The 25745-nt window shown below is 47.8% G+C and overlaps 2 non-coding genes across 2 annotated transcripts; both read right to left on the bottom strand.

The window, feature by feature from the left end:
* Positions 1–335: 335 nt before the first annotated feature.
* TRNAT-UGU (transfer RNA threonine (anticodon UGU)) lies at positions 336–407 on the bottom strand. Its single transcript has one exon. It is a non-coding gene; the product is annotated as a tRNA-Thr (tRNA).
* A 6083-nt stretch (positions 408–6490) lies between these two features.
* On the bottom strand, positions 6491–6562 carry TRNAT-UGU (transfer RNA threonine (anticodon UGU)). The gene has a single exon. It is a non-coding gene; the product is annotated as a tRNA-Thr (tRNA).
* Positions 6563–25745: the final 19183 nt, after the last annotated feature.

Raw genomic sequence — 25745 nt, 5'->3', positions numbered from 1 at the left:
CTCGACAGCATGTCACGGAAGTTTTCCGCGCGGTATGGCCTTGTACGCATATCAGCATGCAAAGATAAAGTATTCGTAACAAGTCGCCCTGTTCGTAGTTGAGGCAGTAGCACCTGATAATCAGGATCCTCGTTAACAAAAAACCTAGAACCGCGACCATGCTGGGCCGCTGATGCCGCTCTGACGGAGCTCATGACAGCCACGTCCGTACACTACAGTGGCCGGAAGTGGAATCCAGAACTATAGCGGCGAGGCGAAGTGGCGCACAAAACGGTTCAGCTATGTAGCGCTTGCATTACACGCAGATAAAATATGTGAATAGAAAAAGTGTGCACTGCCACCAGTGAGGATTGAGCTCACGATGCCTGGTTTACAAGACCAGTGCTCTACCACTGAACTATAGCGGCGAGGCGAAGTGGCGCACAAAACGGTTCAGCTATGTAGCGCTTGCATTACACGCACGTAAAATATGTGAATAGAAAAAGTGTGCACTGCCACCAGTGAGGATTGAACTCACGATGCCCGGTTTACAGGACCAGTGATCTATCACTGAACTATAGCGGTGAGGCGAAGTGGCGCACAAAACGGTTCAGCTTTGTAGCGCTTCCATTACACGCAGATAAAATATGTGAATAGAAAAAGTGAGCACTGCCACCAGTGAGGATTGAACTCACGATGCCCGGTTTATAAGAACAGTGCTCTACCACGGAACTATAGCGGCGAGGCGAAGTGGCGCACAAAACGGCTCAGCTATGTAGCGCTTGCATTACACTCAGATAAAATATGTGAATAGAAAAAGATTGCACTGCCACCAGTGAGGATTGAACTCACGATCCCCGGTTTACAAGGCCAGTGCCCTACCACTGAACTTTTTTTTCTTTATTTCCGAAGTTCACATGAGGAACAATAAGTCACAAACGATAAAGCACTTCAGCTACCCTTGAGCTGAGGCAAGCAAAGTTAAAATTTCCTCAAACTCACTAAATCATCAAGAAGTGTTACCCATTGAGGTTGATCATGCTGTGCCCGGATGCATTCCCGTAGGTAAGCAGCGCTTTCAATAAAGTTTTCACGTGCACTGCGCGTATTAACATCTGCATGCCTGACTTGCATTAGTGTTTTCCACAAGCTGTGGAGGCCAAGAAGCATGAACAAATCATATGGTACATCATCGCGATTAACCGGTAAAAACCTGATACCATGTGTGTCTAGTGGTAACTCTTTCTTTATAGTTCTCTGTAGGACGTCCCAGTGGAATATCGCGTCCCAGCAGTCCAGAAAAACATGTTCGACTGTCTCTGGCCTCTTACATAAAAAACAATTCGTTGTCCAAGGGACAAAGATTCCCTTTTCTTGAAGCCACGTTTTGACAGGTAATGTATTAGAGTGTAACATGAAAAAGAATGTTTTCACGCCTGGCCTAACTGGCATCTTCTTCACTCGCTTTAAAATATTCTGCCCTGGGCCTCCACGATAAGGCGCACGGTACAATGGCACCGGCAGCATGATATCCACAAGATCTTTGTACAGCTTTTCGTGGGAACACTGCACAAATAGACTGGCGAAAAACGCACTTCTAACAACTTACAAGAAAGCACAACCTCGAGCAAAAATCCGGTTACCGCACCGCACATGTTTTCACCAGAGGACACTTTGTTTCTTGGGAGTAGCCTCTGCAATCGGACCTGTATAACCGTTCTTAAGAAGGTGTCATTTTGATCACAAAAGAAAATAAAGCGCGATACCACTTGACGCAAAAACAAATGAACCAGTCCGAGGCCTCCACTCTTCACTGAAATCAACTGGTTTGTTCTCCTCGTTTTTTCCCAGGTCGAAGTCCAAAGAAAGACGGCATATATACGATGCAATTTTTGAATAGAGGTCCGCGAAGCACACAGCACATTCATGAGGTAACATATTTTTGAAATGTGAAAAACATTGCAGACAAAGTCACGTGAGAAAATTGACGGATTCCTTCCTTGCCACGCTCCCGATTTCTCTCTCGCCGTTGACATCTCTTCGTTCCAAAGTGGGCTGGGATCGCGATAACATTCTGGGGGCACACCAAGGCATCGCGTTGGCATGGGAGACCATTGCAGCCGTGAGAAAAATTGCGGTGTAATATCCCATTCCCCGTGCCAAAATCCAGAACTTTTTTCCCAGTTTACTTGATATCCAGTCTGGTTACAAAACCTTTCCAGAATGTTTGTAACTTCACAAATGCTATCTCTGTTCATGCAAAATACCGCTATGTCGTCCGCATACGCAAGAAGTTTCACCTGAGCAGATTGCAGCTTGAAACGCGTGACGTAATCACTGTTGATAATGGCCAGACATAAAGGCTCACGATACGCTGCAAGAAGCAGGGGAGAGAGCGGACAACCTTGCCTCACCGAAGAACGCACTGTGAGGCGCTCAGTAAGGCCACCATTAACTATAATGCGTGTCATACAATTTGCGTACGCCATTTTTACTCCTTCTACTATTACACTACCCAGGTTAGCATGCTCTAGAATGGAGAAAAGAATGTCATGTGAAACACGGTCGAACGCTTTGGCCAAGTCCAGCTGTATCATAGCTACCTGGCTTCCAAGCGCGTCCACACATTCCAATACGGTTCTGGCCACATGTATATTTGTTGCAATGCTGCGTCCTCTGATGCCACAGGTTTGGTGCGGCCCCACCAATTTGTCGATTACACTCTGAAGTCGTCTGGCAAGTACTTTAATGTACACCTTGTAGTCGACATTAGTGAGGCGCATAGGTCTGTAGGAACCCACTAACATTCGTTTCTTCGGATCATCAGACTTTGGAATAAGTACAATGTGTGAAATACCAAAGAACAACGGAACTTTTTTGCGTTCATAGGCTTCTGTTATCACTTGTAACAAGCACTGAGAAACACCATGTTTAAAGGTTTTATAGAAGGCAGCGTTCAGCCCATCTGGCCCCGGCGCTTTTCCAGACGGAAGATCATCTATTGCTTTCTCGATCTCTTCCAAAGTAATAGGCAATTCAAGACGCTCCATTACATCATTGTCGAGTGTTGGCATTAGTCGGAGGAAATCCCCTTCAAACCCTTGCGCATGCTCGTGCCTATTGCCGAAAAGTTCAGCAAAGTATTCCGTAATAGCGCGCTGAATCTCACTAGGGTCGCTTGTAAAGTGCCCCTCGTATCTTACTTGCCTGATTTCCTTCTGGCGAGCGTACCGCTTTTCATCTGATAGCGCCCGCTTTGTAGGCGCTTCGCCTGCCCACAAGTTATCGCTCCTTGAGCGTATTATTGCTGCTCTGTACCTGTCAGTGTCAATTGTTTCGATCTGACACTTCACGTCTTTTATTTCTTTACTAAAATTTCCTGGCTTATTGGTTTCCATCCTAACCAAGCACTCGAGTTGTTCGCGAAGTTCCCTTTCTTTTTCTTTATGTTTATACCGAATTGCGCTACTTTTTCCTATAGCTTTAAGCTTCACTCGTTCTTTCTTCACTCGTACTAGCTGAGCAAGCAGTCCGCTTGCTCAGCTAGTACACCATCAAGATCGCTCTTAATTTCCTTGACAAATCCTTCATCGTCTAAAATTTTCTCATTTAGTTTCCAAAGGTACCAATTAAAGCGTGATTTCCTTCCCTTCGTTCCAAACGTCGCGCTCACAAGGCAATGATAACTAAACGACACAGGTTATACATCATAGGCGGTGCATAGTGGCACGAGATCAGCGGAAACATACAGCCTATCTAATCTTGCGTGACTGTCGCGTTGAAAGTGTGTGTAATCAGGCCGTGTTCCAGCCGAAAACACACTTCCAACGTCCTCCAATAAATAATCGTGCACAAATTCAGTCAACAGTTCCGCGCTCTTGTCCCTCACTGGTCTACACTTCACTCGGTCAGTAGCAGCACATAAGCAGTTGAAGTCTCCCAATACAAGCAACACGTTGTCACAATTCAAGTACGGCTCAATGGAATAAAAAAAACAATTACGTTCACTTGCAACATTGGGGGCATAAACACATACAACGCGCCAGTGTAACGCTGACATCTCACAGAACACAGAAAAAAATTACGGAGGCAGTTTACCTGCCTGCCGTGACTCGGCCAAAAGGTTTGGCCGCGGCTTCAACGAGGAACGTCGACTTCCTGTCGTTTTTGGAGGCGGCTCCCCACTGCTACTACCACCAGGCTGCAGGTTCTCACCGGCGCTCTCTTCGCGGGACCGTTTCCCAGCGGTTAGGGCAGCCGCTTCATCGTCGGCGTCCATAACGTCGGCAATGCGAGGCTCCACGCGGTCCGGGGTTTTCAGCGAAGCTTTCGCATCGGCCACCGCACTGTGACCGCTGTCGCTTTCGGGGCCACGCTGCGCTAGCTTAGATGCCACCACTGCAGAAGACGTCAACGTTGTCGTTGTCTTCTGCTTAACTAGAGGCGTAAACGAAGGCCCATCTTTCATCTCCGTTTTCCCAGTTGTCCTCGCTGCCTCTTCTGCGTCCGCCTCATCCATCAAATGTTCCGAGGCATCTTCACTGGTTCCAGGGCCGGCGATGCTTGCATAAGTACGGGGGCACTCACCGTCTTCGTGACCGAAACGTCGACAAGCTCCGCTTCACGGTACCTTACACTCCCGACGAATGTGTCCCGTACCTCGGCAGCGAAGACATAACGGAGGCCTTCCAGGCACAACGACGAGTGCCAACTCACCCCCAACGTTAAGCTGGTGCGGCAAGTCGTCCAGCTTAACGTCAGCTTTCAATTTCAGCGTGACCATCTTGCTCGTTGAGGCTTTCTCTGACACGCCGTGCACACGCCAGCGCTCCCGGGCCACCTCGGAGACCTTCCCGTACGGTGCGAGCGCGACACGCACGTCCTCGTCTGGCACGGTGTGAAGCAGCCAATGGAGCTTGAGACGTACGTCCTCGTTCGCTGGGTCAATATCCATGCAGCCGCGTTCTTTGACGCGCAGCTCACCGACGCCTGCAATCTTCTTAACGGCATCCGCATCCTCCAGCGTGATGGCCCAGACATGGCTCATCCGATACGCCCCCAGGGCGATAACATCCGAGAGAAGCGATTGCCTAGCCAACGCGTCTCGAAAATCTTCCACTCGGTACGGGCGGCCGCTGATATCCGCGTGCAAAAAAACAGTATTTAAACCTAAACGCCCGGTTGGGAGACTTGGCAGAACAACCTGGTAGTCGTTTTCCATTTCCGTAGCCCTGTCACCGCGGCCAGAACTGGCCGCTGAAGCCACTCCACCGGAGCCCGTCATCATATGTCCATCACGCTTGGTGGCCGGAAGCAGAAAATCTACCACTGAACTTTAGCGGCTTTTTTTCTTTATTACTTTCTTGACACATGACACAATGGAAGACGTACAAAACACTAATATCGCTTTACATGTAAAAGATGCAAGCGCTGCACTGGCCAGCTCAAACTAAAGGATTAAAAGCGTTTCAGTTTGGCGAGGTCATCCATTATTGGGAGCCATTCCGGCTGTTTTTCTTTAGCCTTAAACACATTTCTTACATAAGCCACATTTTCAATAAAATACTCTCGTACAATGAGGATAGTTTCATCTGCATGCCTAAACGCCATTCGATTTTTCCATATACTGTGTAAGCTGATAAGCATAAACATATCCCACGGCACTTCGTCTCCGCTATCTACCGATAGGAATCTTTTGCCATAAGGTGATATTGGAAGCTGCTTCTTTAAAGGTCGTTGCAAGACGTCCCGGTGAAATACAGCGTCTGTGCAGTGAACGAACATGTGATCTATAGTTTCCGGTTTTCTACAGATTAGACAGCTTGAGGACTATGGGATATATATTCCTTCCTCTTGTAGCCATGGTTTCACGGGCAGTGTGCCAGTGTCCAGCTGAAAGAAGAATGATTTCATTGAGGGCCGCACCGACATCTTTTTCACTCTCTTCAGTACATTCCCTGCAGAGCCAACACAGTATATGGAACGGTACAAAGGTATAGGCAACATAGCGTCAATAAGGTCTTTATAAAGTTGTTTTCTTCTAAGATCAGCACGATACTGTGCAGAAAAGCGAACTTTCAAACGCTGAAAAGCGCGCACAACCTCCCAAAGAAAGCCCCGCACACGTACGCGTTTCACAGGACTGGATGATACAACATTCAGGCAGTGCCTCTTTCAACCAAATTTGCATTACCGTACGCAGGCAAGCATCTTTTTGGTCTCAGAGAAACATAAATCTTCACACAAGTTGCCTAAGTGAGCTATAGCGGCGACTCAAAGTGGCGCACAAAACGGTTCAGCTATGTAGCGCGTGCATTACACTCAGATAAAATATGGGAATCGAAAAAGAGTGCACTGCCACCAGTGAGGATAGAATTCGCGACCCTTGGTTCACAAGACCAGTGCTCTACCACTGAGATATAGAGGTGATGCGAAGTTGCACACACAACGGTGCAGCTATGTAGCCTTGCATTACACGCAGATAAAATATGTTAATAGAAAAAGTGTGCACTGCCACCAGTGAGGATTGAACTCCCGACCCCTGGTTTACAAGACCAGTGCTCTACCACTGAGCTATAGCGGCGATACGAAGTTGCACACAAAACGGTTTAGCTATGTAGCCTTGCATTACGCGCAGATAAAACTTGCGAATAGAAAAAGCGTGCACAGCCACCAGCGAGGATTGAACTCACGACCCCTGGTTTACAAGACCAGTGCTCTACCACTGAGCTATTTTTTTTTCTTTATTGCTGACTTCGACGTACTCGACCAAGGTTTACAAAGATAAAACGTGTGGACCACACTTTGGCCAACACGTTACTAAAATCTTTCTAACAACACTAATTCATCAAATAAGGAGATCCATTGTGGTCGATCAGGCAGCGCTTTGAAAGCATCTCTCACACGCACATCACTCTCAATGATGTTTTCCCGAGCCGGTCGAACAACAATGTCTCCGTTTTGAAATTGCAATCTACAGGTTTTCCCGCTCAGTTTAATCCAAACGCCATTGAAAATAATCCAGGTGCCAGCCAATTTAATCTGAGCGCCAGCATTTTAAATCCCAGTGCCAATAATTTATTCCAGGCGCCACCACATTTAATCTCAGCGCCATCCGAATTAATCCGCGTGCCAACTCATTTAATCCTTGCGCCAGCCATTTTAATCCAAGTGCCACACATTTTAATCCCAATGCCAGTCAATTTAATTGTGTTGGAAATTGATTGAGAAACGAATAATTCTTGCAGAAGAGCTCGTAACAGGCGTCATCAATGCCGTATATTCATTGATGTGATCACTATATTGGCGTCAGCACTATAGGAGCATAGTTTCCACGCTACCGCTGTTGTCATGGTTTCTTCAGAAACACTTCCGTGTGTTATACCGCTCGCTCATTTCCTCCTTTTCAAGTCGCGTTTCCGAGTGACAAGAGACTCACAAAAGTGAAGCAGAATCGTGACGGATATTACGCGACTTGGGTTGCGATCATGACATGCGATTTCATTCCCTATCGTCTTGCATATCGATCGACATTGTTCGCAAGGGTAAGAACTTGCTCACCATTAGTCAGGCACTTGGCATAATCACTCAGTGATTCAATATAGCTCACTACTCTTGTATTTTGCATGCACTGTTATGCTTCCGTCATGCATACCACAAATGAAATGGTTCCGAGAATGTAACAGCTTATCCTTGAGTGACATGATTAGCTCACTTGTGACTCACTCGACGTCACCGCCGTCTCACCTCTCCTAACCTGCCTACTAACATATCAAAGGAAATCGCTTTCAAAGCTCAAAAACATGCTCCCTATCAATGACTCAAGTGACGTGATCACTAGTGACTGGCGTGACGTCACCACGCTTCTCACGCATGCACTATCCTAAGCTGCCGGCATGCATATCAAACGAAGTAGCTTATAACGGGTAATAACCTGCTCACTGTCACCCAGCCAATGACGTGGTCACTAGTGGCTCCCTTGACGTCATCATGGTTCTCACCCAACCATGAACTCTCCTAACCTGCCGACATGCATATCAAACGAAATGGCTTTTAAAGAGAAACAACCTGCCCATTATCACAAAATAGAATGAGGTGATCACTAGTGACTCACGTGACGTCACTACATTCGTACGTGAGCGTCAACTCCCCTTACCTGCCAGCACGTATATAAAAAGAAATGGTTTTTAAAGGGCAGGTAACTACTTACCATCACTCATTAACATGACGTGATCACTAGTGACTTACAATGCGCTGTTCCGAGGAACTCGCTCAAGATATCGTATTAGAGAAGAGACGCATTGAGACGCGCAAACCGTCTTATGGCGGTGACTCACATGACGTCACCATGAAGGCTATTTAGCACGCGCTCTTCATTTAGGGCTGCAATAATATAAAGATATTTTTAAAAGGCGAAATATGCGAATTGAGTCACACCTTTTTCTTACAAATGAATTTGTCATTATGGACCGGTGGTTCTAATATTGCCAGAAGCCTTGTCATGCTACCGACCTCGATAGAAAACATCCTTGTATAGGCTTACACTTTGATGGTTGCCTCGCGTTAATGAAATATAAGTGGAAAATTGACGAATAGCTGAGTTTCGGATGCGTGGGATTGAGTGCGCATTCTTTTCTCCTAAAGCTCGAGGATGGACTGCAAGAAGTACAACCGAAAAAACAGCGCCGTGATGTATTTTATGAGACATCTCACTCGACACGAGATGTACAAAGATACGGTGAGATCTTTTGAACGAAAATATGTAATTTATTGGATGCGGTATATAATTTCACAAGATACCAGGGCACTTCCTGAATGGGATTATAGAAACAAACCGAGAACAACTAGATGTCCTGCTCTCTAAGCGCAGCCTGAATAAAAGAAAAGTTGTGCCTATCAAATGCACCGCAATCCACGCGTTGAACCAGTGCCATAGCGTGTTGTGCAGCATTTACAAGCAACGAGCACCTGTGCTCCTTTTGTGTAACTCCTTGTGGAGTAACCAGCACTGCGTCGCGCCGCTCACTGAGGCACTGTTTAACTTGACATTTAAACTTGGAGAAAACTCCCGCAACGGGATTAAAAAAAGGGCTGTATGGCGGCAGGCGCTTTATGGAATGGTTGGAGCTGACCAGATTTGCCTGTTCTGCGCGATTGTGAGCGGGAGCGTTGTCGAAAATGAAGACGGCCTCGGTATCTGGCTCCTCAGAGTCAGCCTGGGCGGAAACGTTGGTGAGAAAGTCATTGAATACGATCCAATGGACTCTTTCACAGTGCAGCACACAGTTTGTCGACACGCAGGCGACGATGTTGATGTTCGCGCCTTTCGTCGAAGTAGTCGTCTGGAGCGCTGCCGTGCCCTTTCTTGAGCGGCCGAATTTTCTTGAGCAGCATATATTGTAATTCGTTTCGTCGACGTAAAAGCAGCAAACCCGTGGCCCATTGGTTTGTAACCATTGCGCGTACTCTTTTCGCTTCTTCTTCACGTCGCAGCGGTTGCGGTCCACCGGCCTCTGGGTCGCTAATTTGATGGAGTAGGTGTGTGCGTCAAGGAGGCGGTCAACAGAACTGGTGCTGATTGTGAGGCCAGGTATTTCTTGTTCAACGGTTCGCTTTATCTGTTTCAGCGTGAACGCTTGGTTCTCGTCGACAGTTCTTGCTACGACGGCGACAACGTCGGCACCGAACTTTCTGATGGAGCCCAACGTTTTCAGCGAAACTTCACGGTATGTCGTTGCAATCGACCTTACATTTTTTTAGATTTATGCCCAGCGTCTCGGCGAGCTGTCTCAAATCTCCGCCGCGCCTTGAAGTATCGACGATTCTTGATCGGTCGACGTCAGACAGCTTGTTGTTTTTCCTTCGTGGCTTATTCTGATCCTTGAACGGAGGACCCCGCTTTTGCACGACGCTCGCCTGTTCGTCTTCAGGAGTCCCACCTTCCATGGCGGTCAGCTCAGGTAAAAATCAAGCACAGCTGTAGCACCGGGAGCACATAACAAAAGTTCAGACCGCCACTATTACAGAAGCGCCGTGAACACCGTCTACTGAGTCCGCTAGGTTACGACACGATATCGTCTGCTTTTCAAGCGAAAAGTCGAACGCGCTCACAGACGACAGGGAAATCGTGGAAGTACTAAGAAGAGTTCGTGCACTTTAGAATTACATTACTGGAAGTACTTCTGAATGACAGAGCAGTAGAACAAAAAAAGCTAAAGCAGACAAGTTATCGTCTGCGTCACCGCAGGCCGAATTGCACACGCCGTTCTCCTGCGATGGTGGTGTAACAAACAGAGGACTCAGCAGACGGCGTTTTCATTTCATTTGGTATGCATGACGGAAGCACAAGAGTGCATGCAAAATACAAGAGCAGTGAGCTATATTGAATCACTGAGTGATTATGCCAAGTGCCTGAGTAATGGTGAGCAAGTTTTGCCCTTGCGAACAATGTCAATCGATATGCAAGACGATAGGGAATGAAATCGCATGTCATGATCGCAACCCAAGTCGCGTAATATCCGTCACGATTCTGCCTCACTTATGTGTGTCTCTTGTCACTCGGAAACGCGACTTGAAAAGGAGGAAATGAGTGAGCGGTATAACACATGGAAGTGTTTAGAAACCATGACAACAGCGGTGGCGTGGAAACTGTGCTCCTATAGTGCTGACGCCAATATAGTGATCGCATCAATGAATATACGGCCCTGATGAAGCCTGTTACGAGCTCTTCTGCAAGAATTTCCAGGAAATTCAAGAATTTCCAACACGATTAAACTGACTGGCATTGGGATTAAAATGTGTGGCACTTGGATTAAAATGGCTGGCGCAAGAATTAAATGAGTTGGCACGCGGATTAATTTGGATGGCGCTGGGATTAAATGTGGTGGCGCCTGGATTAAATTATTGGCACTGGGATTAAAAATGTTGGCGCTCAGAATAAATTGGCTGGCACCTGGATTATATTAAATGGCGTTTGCATTAAAGAGAGCGGGAAAACCTGTAGTTTTCCACATAGCGTGGAGGCTCAGGATCATAATAAGGTCATGCGGGACATCCTCGGCGTTATCTATCGGTACGAAGCGTATTTCATATGGGTCCAGGGGTAACTGTTTTTTCAATGTTCTCTGCAGAACATCCCAGTGAAAGATTGCGTCCCAGCAATCTTAGAATGCATGTTCTGTTGTTTCTGGTTTTTTACATAATAAGCAGTCGGTGCTCCAGGGGATGAAAATACCCTTCTCATGAAGCCAGGCCTTAACGGGAAGTGTGTTTGTGTGCAATTTGAAGAAAAAAGATTGAGCTGACGGCCGCATCGGCATTTTTTTCCCTCTCTTTAGAACGTCTTGTCCTGGGCCTCCACGTTGCGGAAAACGGTACAAAGGTGGAGGGAACATCGTGTCCACGAGATCTCTGTATAGTTTTTTCTTGGTAATGGTGGACAGGTATTGCTGTGAAAAACGTACTTTCAACATCTTATATGAACATACCACTGCACGTAGGTAACTAGTCACTGCACCTGGCATATTGCGAACAGTCGAAACAATGAATCCTGGAAGTTGTCTACACAGCCGTACCGGTATCACTGTTCGGAGAAAAGGATCGTTTCGATCCCGTAACAACACAAAGCGTGAGATGACTTGTCGCAGAAACAAATGAGCTAAACCAGGCCCACCTTTCTTGACCGGGACGAACAAGTTCGTTCGACTCATCCTCTCCCAGGTGGAGGCCCAAATGAAAATAGCGAAAGCGCGGTAAACTTTTTGTACGCTTACCCTCGCAGCACACAACACATTCATAACGTACCATATCTTAGAAACTAAAAAAAGGTGGCAAACAGTGGCTCTAGAAAACATTGACAATTGTTTTCCACTCCACCCGTCAGCCTTTTCCTTTGCTTTCGACACTTGATCTAGCCAGTACGATTCAGGTTCACGGTAATTTCCGAGAGGCACACCCAAGTATTGCGTTGGTAACGTCGACCACTTCAGTCGATAAAAGCTCTCCGGCGTGTCTTTCCAACTACCATGCCAGAAGCCGTAACTCTTATCCCAGTTTATCTGGGCTGCAGTTGAATCACAAAACTCTTCAACGACAGTCGTTGCCTCCTTAATGCTCGCTTCGGTTGTGCAGAAAATCGCGATATTGTCGGCATATGTCAAAATTCTAACGTGTGCTGCCTGCAGCCGATAGCCTGCTGTGCGCTCGTTATTTCTGATCGCCAAACAGAGTGGTTCGAGATAAGCAGGAAATAGAAGGGGCGAAAGCGGGCATCCTTGCCGCACCGACGAAAGCACGGGAAAGCTATCGGTGAGCTCCCCATTACCAATGATGCGCGTTAAGCATTCTCTGTACGCCATCATGACGCCTTCCGTTAAGACTTTGCCAACGTTCACATGTTCCAGTATGCAGAACAAAGCCTTGTGCGAGACGAGGTCGAAAGCTTTGCCAAATCGATCTGCATCAACGAGACGTGATCGCCAATCACATCGCAGCACTCAAGCACACTTCGAGCCGTGTGTACATTCGTTGCAATGCTGCGGCCTTTAATGCCACAAGTCCGGTGCGGCCCTACCAAGTTTTAATTACGCTTTGCAGTCGTTTGGCCAAAGCTTTCGTGAATATCTTATAGTCGACATTGGCTAGAGTTATCGGGCGATATGACCCTGGCAACAAAAGTTTTCCTCGTCATCACTCTTCGGAATTAGTACGATATGCGAGGTTGCGAACGACAAGGGCAGTCTTTTTCGCTCATACGCTTCGCTGATAACTTCGTGAAGAACACGGGCCAATGCAGACTTGAAGGTTTTATAGAAAGTGGCCCCCAAGTCATCTGGCCCAGGTGCATTACCGATGGATAACTCGTCTATTGCGCACTCTATCTCACTCAGGCTAATTGGCAGTTCCAGCCGTGTCCTGACTTCTTCATCGAGCTTTGGCATCAGCGAGAGAAATTCATTCTGGTAGCTACATTTAGGATTCCGCGGATGAGCTAAAATTGCTTTAAAGTGATCGACGATCCCTTGCTTGATGTCATTTTTGTCGGATGTAATGCGATTGCCTTTAGCTAGCTGGCGGATTTCTTTCCGACAAGCGTATTTTTTCTCGTCTGATAAAGCTCGTTTCGTTGGAGTTTCTCCCGCCCACAACTTCTCCGATTTTGATCTCACTAGTGCTGCTTTGAATTTTTCAGTATACATCCTTTCCATTTCAGTTCTCACTTCCTTTAATTCGTTAACATACACAGCAGGCTCGACACTTTCCATGCTGATAAAAATTGCAGTTGCTGGCGAAGCTTTGTTTGTTTGTTTCAGGTTGTGTCGAATGACACTGCTTCTTTCAATGGCCATTCTTTATACTTTGTGTTTAAATTCTTCCCATTGAATGGCAAAGCTTAATGGCTTGGCTGAAGTCAGATTTTCTAGTTCCTTCGCTACAGCATCGGCAAAAGGATCGTCATTCAACAACTGCGCATTCATTTTCCAGAGATACCAGATAAAGGGCCGGTTTCTCTGTCCTTTCCGGAACGTGGCATTTACCAAGCAGTGATCAGTGTATGCTACACAATATTCACAACACAAGGGCACTAGTTCGGCTGACAAGTATAATCTATTTAATCGAGCGTGGCTATCACGCTGGAAGTGGGTAAATCGCGGGCGAGTAGCGCTGGCAAAAACAGTACCCACATCTTCCAGGTCATAATCATGCACCACTGCGTTTAGAAATTCGGCACTCTTATCACGAACGCGTGAACATTTTGCTCACTCTTCAGCATAGCAAAGACAGTTAAAATCGGCAAGCAGTATTACGACCTTGGAACAGTTTACGTACGCTTCAAGACGCTCAAAGAAGGATCGACGGTCCGTTTAAATATTAGGCGCATAGATACCAATAGCACGGTAATCCACATCCACAAAACCAAAATCAGCCACTAAGAGGCGCCCAGTTTCACGCAACAACACTGACGGCACACAAATGCCAAAATTATTTCTTAAGAATATAGCGCAGCCGCCTGCTCCACCAAGCGCATGACAAACGCACACGTCAATGTGAGCTCTAAAATTGGACACCATTCTGTCGGTTAGCTCTTGGCTCTCAATTTTCGTTTCTTGGACTCCTACTATATGTAAGTCATTATCCAAGAGGAGTCGACTTAGCTGACATTGCCGACTTCTTGCACTGAGCCCTCTTACATTTAACGTGGCTACACGTAGCGTTCCTTCAATATTAACCGCCATGGCTACACGGTATAATGGTGCCTATCACAGATGCACAGGTATGAGCGCTCATAAAGGTGCGCCGGTAACCACGTCGAATGCCTCTAAAGGAGACGCAGCTCGACCTTCCGGAAAGGGCACTCAAGTGCAACTTGGGTCCCCCTTCCTGGTAAGGTTCTGAAAAACTAGCGCTCAGAATGACGGCCATTGCACTCACCAACCCCCCAACCCCACTCGAACCAGACAGCACGGAATTACGAAGGCGGTTTGCCCGCCTGCCGTGGATCGACCGTAATGTTCGGCCGCAGCTTCAGCGTCGACCTCCTTATACCTGGCACTTTGGGCGGTGGCTCGTCTCCGCCGCTGCCGTCCTGTTTCGCCGTCCGGCTAACGATCTGGTTGTGGGGCCGTTTCCCCGTCGGTTGGGTAGTTGGGCTGGTAAGGGTGTCCATGCCTTCAGGTCAAACGAGGCAGGAGGTCACCTCCGTCTCAGGTGGGTTTTCTCTTCAGCATTCGGCATGGCCCCGGTGCCCTCTGCAGTCGCTTGTTGGTGTCCTGTGACAACAGCCTGAGCGACTTGTTTCTCCTCCTGTTCAAGCCACACCGCCGGCTTTGCCACGACGTCAGCTGCTTCACCCACCGCGGACGACGTGTCTTCTATGTCCGCCTCGTCCATGAGTAGGGCGGAGTTGTCCTCGTTGCGCACGGGTCCGGTCAGGCTAGCGTACGTGCGCTCGCACTGGCTGTCCTCATGACCGAAGCGTCGGCAGACACCACACCGTGGAATACGGAACTCGCGACGAATGTGGCCCGTGCCGCGGCAGCGTAGGCAGAGAGGAGCCCTGCCCGACACAACCATGAGAGCCAGTTCCCCGGTGACGCTCACCTGATTCGGAAGGTCGTCGAGCTTTAGGCTCGGCTTCAACTTCAGCGTAACCAGCCTTGTTGATGAGTTCTTATCAGCCACGCCGTGAACCCGCCAGCGCTCGTGGACGACGTCGGTGACCTTTCCAAACGGCGCGAAGGCAAAACGCACGTCCTCGTCAGGAACGTTGGGCACTTTCAGGCGTACGTCCTGGTTGGCGGGGTCGATGACGAGACACCGGCCCTTGTTGACCTGCAGCTCTCCAACGCTGACGATTTTTTTCACCCCGTCGCTGTCCTTGAAGGTCACGGCCCACACATGGCTCATACGGTGGGCCCCGAGAGCAGTTACTCCCGGCAGGAGCGATAACTGAGCGAGCGCATCCCGAAAATCTTCCACCCGGTATGGGCGGGCCCTGATATCACAGCGCAAAAAACGGTATTCAAAACAAAACGCCCTGTTGGCAGACTAGGCAAAGCAACTTGATACTCGTCGTCCGAGGCAGAAATCCTGTTACCGCGGCCCATCTGGGCCGCTGAAGCCGCTCCTACGGAGCCCATGATTTACACGTCCGTTACGCTCGGTGGCCGGAAGTGGAATCTCACTGAGCTATAGCGGCGATGCCAAGTAGCACACAAAAGGGTTCAGCTATGTATCGCTTGCATTACACACAGATAAAGTATGTGAATAGAAAAAGTGTGCACTGCCACCAGTGAGGATTGAACTCACGACCCCTGGTTTGCAAGACCAGTGCTCTACCACTGAGCTATAGACCAGAACACAATACCCTCGCACCCAGGCTAACCGAACGCATACTCTCGCACCCGGGTTGACCGGTCGACCTGCGCCATTTTGCACTGGGCTGCCAAAGTGTGTTCGCCGGCGACCGGCAGACATTGGCAAGCGTTAGCTCTAGGACGCCAAAGTGCGGAAATGTGCCCGTTCACGCGGATCCAAAGTACAAGGAGTCATCTGGGCATCATTGCGTCGTGTTTGGATGCCAAAACAACCAGCGCAAAAAGAGCAGGTTGCTTAGCGCTGTTTGCGAAGAGCACAACACACGTAGGGAATCGTGCCGGTGCGGTGTTTTCAGCCTGCACAGATTTCCTTTGGTAACGAAGAATGCCAAGCTGCGCCACCGATGGATAGCTGCAGTGAATAGGAAGAACTACCAACCAAGTGAAAATGCACGAGTAAGTATTCGATCAATGTATATTTTGGTGCCACGTTCAACTTTGCGCCCTACGAACGTAATATGCGTAACTCGCAGGTTTGCTCCGAGCACTTTGTGGACAACAAGCCAACAGAGCAGAATGCCGTGCCAGTGTTTCACCTTGGCTATAACAAAAAGGCCAGCCTTTTCGTGTTTTCATTCATGCAGAGTTTCCGACAGTTTAGCAGAAAAGTTGAGTTTGCGGTTAGCGATACTTGCAGCTGGTGCATGGCAGGGCCATTAAGCGTGAACGACAAGTTGTAGGCAATAGAATGCTGCCCTGCTGGTGAGCGTTATTGCTATGAAAGTAAACCGAAGTCTGCTCGTCACGTAGCATGCGTCCACAAAAATGTAAACCACGACTGCTCGTCGCCGAAGGTGTTCTAGCAGCGCACCTGTCTTTACGAGCTGGTGTTGCAGGTGCCATTCGTAACGAATTCATTTGAGCCTCCTGAGCTCTAAACTGCGTGCGGGCTGTTATGCGGGGCAAAGCGCAAATTTTTTCCGTTCATATAGCGAGGAAAATAAGGTGGTTAATTATTGTTGTACTTTGCAAAAAAGTTTTGCTCGTTCTCGCCAGTTTTTTTTTACAGTTTTTTTTTCTAAGGGAGCGCCAACAAACCGATATGGCCTCGCAGAAGCAAAATAGGTCTCATACCAGGTAGCTACAGTTGGTGGGGCTAATTTCTTGGAATGCAGGTACGGTTGTTGTCTTGTAACAAAGGGGTCCCTGATGATGCAGCTTTAAGTAGCGATGGTAATTTTACGTGCCCTGTCATGGTTTGTGCAACAACTGTACAACACCCGCATCTGTCGTGCTCACCCTGTTATACGGGCTTTGACTGCACATGTAGTTGAACATTATAACTACTGTAGTTCCTCATTTTCCAATGAGTGCAGGTTTAGCTTCATATGCGGCTTGTTCGAGTGCTGTAGGCTTGTGTTCTGAATGTTGTACTCTTAAGTGGTTGCACGATACAATTGGCCTGGTTTATTTTCTATTTCATTTTGAGAGGACTTTATATCTTCGCAACAGTGATGGCGTGGGAAAGAACTACAGCCCTTCTTACTATAACATATATTTTGTTTTCAATGTGCAGGTGGTGAAGGGCAGGCGTCTGCTAACCAATCGGGCTATAAGCCCAGTGAAACGACCTCGCCAGTTGGTTGCCAAACGCGGCCAACCCATTAGGGACCATGACAAACAAGACCCAACTGAAAGTGCAGAGGACAATGTTCTGCGTGCTTTAATAATATACGGCACCAACACAGTGCTGTATATTCCTTCACAGGTTACGTGCCGAAAATGCGGAGATATTACAGTTCACACGTATTCTAGCGTATAGCGCGCGGTCTGTACAAACGTAACAGCGTACTTGCCCGATGTATTCGCTTCTGCAGTCCGCACAGCACTCAATGTGGCCATTGCGGACTTGCATGAGGTCTTGAAGTTCGATTGGATCGAGACAGTGAAAATGACAGGTTAGAAAAAACGCGAAACACGCCTGCCACCCAGCTAAAAACCCAAATTTCGCTTTTGCGCCGGGTCGCATCTCCCGTCGTGGCAGCTCATGCCTGCTACTTCGCGGCGCTTGGGATAGATGACGCGACCGGCGCTCATCAATATGGCGGCGCGCTTTGAATTCACGGTGTTCTGGTGTATAGCGGCGATGCGAAGTTGCACGAAAAACGGTTCAGCTATGTAGCGCTTGCATTACACGCAGAGAAAATATGCGAATAAAAAAAGTGTGCACTGCCACTGAGCTATAGCGGCTTTGTTTTTCCTTTATTGCCGACTTCGACGTTCTAAATCGTGGTTTACAAAGGATAAAACGAGTGAGCCACACTTTGGCCAACACGGTACTAAAATTTTTTCAACAAAGCTAATTCATCAAATCAGAGATCCATTGTGGTGGATCAGGCAGCGCTTTGAAACCATCTCTCACACACACGACACTCTCAATGAAATTTTCCCGAACCGGTCGAACAACAATGTCTCCGTTTTGGAATTGCAGTCTAGTTTTCCACATTGCGTGGAGGCTCAGGACCATACTAAGGTCATACGGGACATCTTCGGTGTTATCAATCGGTAAGAAGCGTATTCCATATGTGTCTAAGGGTAAGTGTTTTTTCAATGTTATCTGCAGAACATCCCAGTGAAAGATGGCGTCCCAGCAGTCTAGGAATGCATCTTCTACGGTTTCCGGTTATTACATAATAAGCAGTCGGTGGTCCAGGGCATGAATATACCCTTTTCATGAAGCCAGGTCTTAACGGGAAGTGTGTTTGTGCGTAAATTGAAGGAGACAGATTTAGCTGACGACCGTATTAGCATTTTTTACACTCTCTTTAGGACGTCTTGTACTGGGCCTCCACGGTGTGGAAGACGGTACAAAGGTGCAGGGAACATCGTGTCCACGAGACCTCTGTATAGTTTTTTTTTTCTTTGTAACAGTTGACAGGTATTGCTGTGAAAAGCGTACATTCAACATCCTATATGAACATACCACTTCACGCAGGTAACCAATCACGGCTCCTGGCATGTTGTGAACAGTCGAAACAATGAATCCTGGTATTTGTCTACACAGGCGTACCTGTATCACCGTTCGGAGAAAAGAACACAAAACGTGACACGACTTGTCGCAGAAACAAATGAGCTAGACCAAGCCCACCTTTCTCGACAGGGAGGAACAAGTTCGTTCGATTCATCCTATCCCAGGTACACGCCCAAATGAAAATAGCGAAAACTCGGTGAATTTTTTTTGTACGCTTACCCTCGCAGCAAACAACACATTCATAACGTACCATATCTTAGACACTAAAGAGAGGTTGCAGACAGTGGCTCTAGAGAACATTGACAATTGCTTTCCGCTCCACCCACCCCGCAGGGGCGTCTGCGTAAGCAGGCGTTTCGTGTGTTGCGACACCACGTACCCGAGCACACGAGGGTTGGACCCTCCCGCGTGTAGCCGTGCGCGGCTTAGCCGTGTCCGGGGAAAAGGGGATCCTGGGGGTTGAGCCGATGCCGGGTGTTTGGACCGTTAAGGCCCCCCGGCGGAGGCAATACACCCCTTTGGCCTCTGCTTCACGTAGACGGCACCCCCGGACTGACCCACCCGGGGGAAATCGGCAGTCGCCTTTTCCTGTCCTCCTCTCCAATCTTCGTCTTTCTCTCTTGCCTTTTTCATCTTTCCTGTCTTCTCATCACTTCTCCTCACTTCCTAGTTTCCCGGCGGCAAGGGTTAACCTTGTGTAGCTAGCGAGCCTTGGTTATGCTGTATTTGGTTATAGCAGCGATGTACGGCTGGCGTTGGCAGGGTTTCTCTACCAGGAACTTCTGTCACGTCCCCCTCTTGGGCTCCATGGTGGGTGGTCGGCATCGCGGCCGAAAACCCAACATTACTTATGGAACATTCTTTTCCTAAACTACCTGATCGCCCTCAGAAACGAGGGCGCACCGAAGAACTTTTTCAGTTTTTCGGACGGCAAGTCCGCAATTTTCCTCGTTTTCATGTCATCCACGCAGAAAAACCCGCTAAACAAGTGCGAACAATCTCCCCGTTCCTTGTATCTAAGTCTCTTACCGAAGTTTTTGGGCCAGGATAAAAGGTGTCGAGGATGGCTAGCGGTGACCTCCTCTTGGAGCTCCGCGACCAGAAGCAATTTGAGAAACTGTCTCAGCTAGTATCATTTGGGTAGACCCAAGTAGTAGTAACCCCGCACCGCACGATGAATACCTCCCGCGGCGTTGTCTCGGACGATGATTTGCTGGAGCTCACTGAGGCTGAGCTGTTGGAGGGCTTCAGTGAACAAAATGTTATAAATCTCAAAAGAATCAATATGAGGCGAGATGGTAAAGAACTTGCGACCGAACATCTAATACTCACCTTCAATTCAAGTGTCTTGCCCGAGTCAATCGAGGCCGGGTACATCAAGCTCCGTGTAAGACCATACGTGCCAAATCCCCTCCGATGTTTCAAGTGCCAGCGTTTTGGCCACAGTTCGCAGAGCTGCCGAGGCCGCCAAACTTGTGCGAAATGCAGCGCGCATGAACAGTCCTCTGAAGCTTGTGAGAATGCTTTCCACTGTGTAAATTGTGATGGCGAGCATGCCGCATACTCGCGGTCATGCCCGTCTTGGAAGAAAGAAAAATAAATAGTAACAATCAAAGTAAAAGAAAACATATCATTCAAACAGGCACGCAGGTGGGTTGCATACCTTCCTAAGGCCAGCTTTGCCGAAGTGGCGCGTCAGGGGGCAGCGTCACAACGGCCTCCGGCGGCTGTCCGACCCACAAGCCGTGAGTCGACAGTTACGCCATCTGCCCCCGCGGCGGTTGCAGCTAGCGCTGCTCCGTCTACCCAGCAGACGGGGCCACCGACCCCGAAGGTTGGCGCAGCCGAGGCTGCCTCACCCTCCCCCACCCCTTCTAGTGCTGGCAACAGCCGGCGCAACCAAATTCCTCAGGGTGCCCCATCGACCTCCGGGCTGGTGGGCGCAGGGGTCTTGCCCTCCAAGGCGGCACCCTCCCTGACATCTCGCTCGCAAGAGCACGTGTCCGGCGCCTCACTAGAGGCAATGGACACTACACCAACGCTCAAGGCGCACCAAGCGCCTAAGGAGCGGCGAGGCTCCCTTGAACGCTTCAGAAAAAGCAAAACCCCGGTTACAGGGCCTCGAAAGTGCTCTGTAATCTAAGGCATCACTTCCGTTTCCGTAAACACAGCACCAATTTACTTTAAAAATGGATACACAAATAATTCAGTGGAATGTCCGAGGTCTTCTTAGAAACCTTGATGACTTGCAAGAACTTCATCCACAAACATAATCCAAAAGTGCTGTGTTTACAGGAAACACATTTAAAATCCAAACACACAAACTTTCTCCGTACGTATGTTACGTTTCGCAAAGATCGCGATGATGCCGTCGCATCATCGGGTGGTGTGGCGATTCTCACTCATAAAAGTATAGCATGTCAACCGTTACAGCTACGAACGCCCCTTGAGGCAGTGGCGGTGCGAGCTGTTCTGCTAAACAAACTCATCACTATTTGCTCGCTTTATATACCCCCACATCACAAATTAACTAAACATGAATTTCAATCCTTTATAGATGAATTGCCAGAACCTTATCTGGTTCTTGGCGACTTCAATGCACACAACTACCTGTGGGGTGACCCTCGTATAGATGCGCGAGGACGTCTTGTTGAACAGTTCTTTTTCTCTTCTGGTGCTTGTCTACTGAATAAGAAGGAAGCGACATACTATTCTCTTGCAAACAGAACATTTTCTTCAATAGATCTTAGCCTAGTCTCCCCGTCACTACTGTCTGAACTTGAATGGGAAGTTAACGACAATCCTTACGGGAGCGACCACTTCCCTATACTACTAAGAACATATAAAGAAAACGAATGTGTACCACAGGCTCCTAGGTGGAAAATCGATACAGCTCATTGGGAGAAATTCCGAACCTTAACTAGCATATCATGGGATGACATGTCCTCGTTAGAAATAGATGCTGCTGTGGATTACTTTACAGCTTTCATTATAGATGCCGCATCTAAATGCATCTAAAGTGGCTCGGCATGCAAACGGCATGTCCCGTGGTGGAACGATGAATGTAGAGTCGCACGTAGGAATCAAAACAAAGCGTGGGGGTTGCTACGCACTTCGCCCACTGCAGAAAACCTTGTTAACTTTAAGAAAGTTAAGTCTGAAGGCAGGAGAACCCGCCGACAGGCCAGAAGATATAGTTGGCAAAAGTTTTCATCGAACATCAACTCGTTTACAGATGAGGCGAAAGTCTGGAACCGCGTAAATAGAATTATAGGGAGACAAACATATTCACTCCCTCTGGTAAACACACAGGGTGATACGCTGCAACATCAGGCAGACTCACTTGAGGAGCACTTTGAGAGTGTGTCAAGTTCAAAACATTATTCGGAATCCTTTCTGAAATATAAGCAAATAGAAGAATGTAAGCCACTCAAAAGAAAATGTCTACAGAATGAATCGTACAACTGCCCTTTCAGTATTGCCGAGTTGAGAGCTGCCTTGAGCTCATGCAAGAGCTCTGCACCGGGAGCTGACAGAATCATGTATGAAATGATCAAAAACCTACACAATAACACCCAAGTTACATTACTCACACTTTTCAACACCATTTAGGCTGCAGGATATCTCCCAACTGCATGGAAAGAAGCCATTGTGGTTCCTGTTTTGAAACAAGGCAAAGATCCTTCCTTAGCGGCAAGTTACCGCCCGATCGCCCTCACGAGTTGCCTTTGTAAGGTATTTGAAAAAAATGATTAATCGGCGACTCATCCACTTCCTTGAAATGAGCAAAATGCTTGATCCCTATCAGTGTGGCTTCCGAGAAGGGCGCTCCACAACTGACCATCTTGTACGTATTGAAGGACATATTCGTGACGCGTTTGTACACAAACAGTTTTTCTTATCGATATTCCTTGATATGGAGAAGGCGTACGATACAGCATGGCGCTACGGAATCTTGAGAGATTTGTCACAAATGGGCATTCACGGTAGCATGCTAAACATAATAAAAAGTTATTTGTCCAGTCGTACCTTCCGCGTAAAGGTCGGTAACGTACTTTCGCGTCCTTTTACGCAACAAACGGGTGTACCGCAAGGAGGCGTGCTCAGCTGCACACTCTTTATCGTGAAGATGAACACGCTTCGCGCTTCATTACCACCGGCAATCTTTTATTCTGTCTACGTGGACGACATACAAATAGCTTTCAAATCCTGTAACCTCGCAGTGTGCGAGAGACAGGTACAGCATGACCTGAACAAAGTGTCGATGTGGGCACAAAGAATGGCTTTAAGATCAATCCTAACAAAAGCTCTTGCGTTCTTTTTACAAGAAAGAGAGGAATGATCCCAGATCCTAGCTTAGAACTGGGTGGACAACAAATACCCGTAAACAAAGAGCACAAATTTCTAGGTGTTACACTTGACTACAGACTCACTTTCGTTTCCCACATAAAACATCTTAAAGAAAGATGTCTAAAAACGATGAACATAATGAAACTCCTATCCCAGACCAGATGGGGTAGTGACAGGCATTGTTTAATGAAACTCTATAAAAGCCTCATTCGATCACGATTAGACTATGGCGCTGTGGTCTATCACTCTGCCGCCCCGAGTGCGTTAAAGATGCTAGACCCTCTCCACCACCTAGGTATCCGCTTAGCCACGGGCGCTTTTAGGACAAGTCCCGTTGAAAGTTTATACGCAGAATCGAACGAGTGGTCACTTCATCTCCAGAGAACATACATCAGCGACACATATTTTCTGAAAGTGCACTCTAATCCTCAACATCCGTGTTATAATACCGTTAATGGCATGACATATGCTACACTCTTTCATAATCGTCCCTCCATAAGACAGCCTTTCTCGCTGCGTGTTAAGGAGCTTAGTCATGAAATGCATGTTCCACTCCTCGAGCTTCGCCTAATGCCTCCAGCTAAGCTGCTACCTCCTTGGGAGTGGCAGATGATACAATGCGATATATCTTTCATGCAAGTCACAAAACACGCTCCAGAGATTGAAATCCAAATGCATTTCCGGGAACTCCAACACAAACACTCCTGCGCGGAGTTCTACACAGACGCATCGAAGTCACGCGAGGGGGTGTCCTATGCAGCCGTCGGCACATCCTTCTCGGAATCCGATGTACTGCATCCGGAAACAAGCATCTTTACGGCTGAGGCCTAGGCAGTGCTGTCGGCTGTAAAGTATATAAAGAAATCAAAACTCGAGAAATCAGTTATATATACGGACTCCCTAAGTGCTGTGAAGGCCTTAATGTCATTTTCTAAGCACAAAAACCCAGTCATCAACGAACTCTATTCCGTCTTATGTAAAACATATATATGTAACCAGCATGTCATCATATGCTGGGTGCCGGTCATAGGGGCATCGAAGGCAATGTTCTGGCGGACCAGATGGCCACATCAATTCCATCGTATTCTGTAAATCCTACCGCAGCAGTCCCTGTCACAGATCTGAGGCCCTACTTGCGCAGAAAACTGCGGAACTACTGGCAACGCTCGTGGGACATGGAAACAAATAATAAACTGCATGTAATAAAGCCACAATTAGGTTTCTGGCCTCCTGTAACAAAATCCCGCCGGACAGATGTCCTATTCTGCCGTCTAAGAATAGGACACACTTTTGACACACATAACTTATTACTCACGGGAAACGAGCCTCCAACCTGTGGTAGATGCGGGGAGAGGCTGACCGTCCTCAACGTCCTACTGGAGTGTCGGGAAGCCGAACCCGAAAGAAAAAAAAACATTTTCTTTTAGCATACAGGCACCACATCCCCCTTCATCCTGTTATGTTACTTGGTCCATAACCACTCTTTGACACCAACGCCGTATTAGGTTTTTCGAAAGATGTTGTGTTGCATGTTATTAGCCCCACACGTTCGTAGCGCTTCCTCTCTTCAGGGGATGTCGCTGCGATAATTATTTTGAATAGCACATGCCTCTAGGCCCTTGTGGTTCAAGGGCTCTGGCGAGGCAGTAGTGCTGTAAGCAATTTAACGTCTCGCATATTTTAAACAATGCATCATTCCTTTACGATGGATTTTAATCTTCACAGTCTTCGTCATTAGTCATCGCCATAATTTTATAGCACGTAGATTTTACGCACTTTACAGCGACTATTTTTAGGCCACTTTACAGCCAAGTCACATCTTCCATACTACATCGTTAACACCACCATTTGTCATGGCGCTCTTTGGCCAAACCTGGCCCTTGCGCCACAAAACACCACACATCATCATCATCCTCTCAACCCGTCAGCCTTTTTCTTTGCTTTCGAAACTTGATCGAGCCAGTACGATTCAGGGTCACGGTAACTTCCGAGAAGCACATCCAAGTACTGCGTTGGTAACGTCGACCACTTCAGTCGATAAAGGGTCTCCGGCGTGTCTTTCCAACTACCATGCCAAAAGCCGTAACTCTTATCCCAGTTTATCTGGGCTGCAGTTGAATCGCAAAACTTTTTAACGACAGTCGTGGCCTCCTTAATGCTCCCTTTGTTTGTGCAGAAAATCGCGATATCATCGGCATATGCCAAGATTTTTACGTGTGCTGCCTCCAGCCGATACCCTGCTATGCGTTCGCCATTTTCAATCGCGAAACAGAGTGGTTCTAAATACATAGCAAACAGAAGAGGCGACAGCGGGCATCCTTGCCGCACAGACGAGCGCACGCAAAAGCTATCAGTGAGCTCCCCATCAAGAATAATGCGCGATGAGCATTCTCTGTACGCCATCATGACGCCTTCCTTTATGACGTTGCCAACGATCGCATGTTCCAGTATCCAGAACCAAGCCTTGTGCGAGACGAAGTCGAAAGCCTTTGCCAAATCGATCTGCATCATCGCGACTTGGTCGCCAATCGCATCGCAACACTAGAGCACACTTCGAGCCACGTGTACAT

Source organism: Dermacentor variabilis, chromosome 7 (genome assembly GCF_050947875.1).
Source record: "Dermacentor variabilis isolate Ectoservices chromosome 7, ASM5094787v1, whole genome shotgun sequence".
Classification (NCBI taxonomy): Eukaryota; Metazoa; Arthropoda; class Arachnida; order Ixodida; family Ixodidae; genus Dermacentor; species Dermacentor variabilis.
The sequence above is the reverse complement of the archived record's forward strand: the minus strand, read 5'-3'. Positions and strand labels throughout refer to the sequence as shown.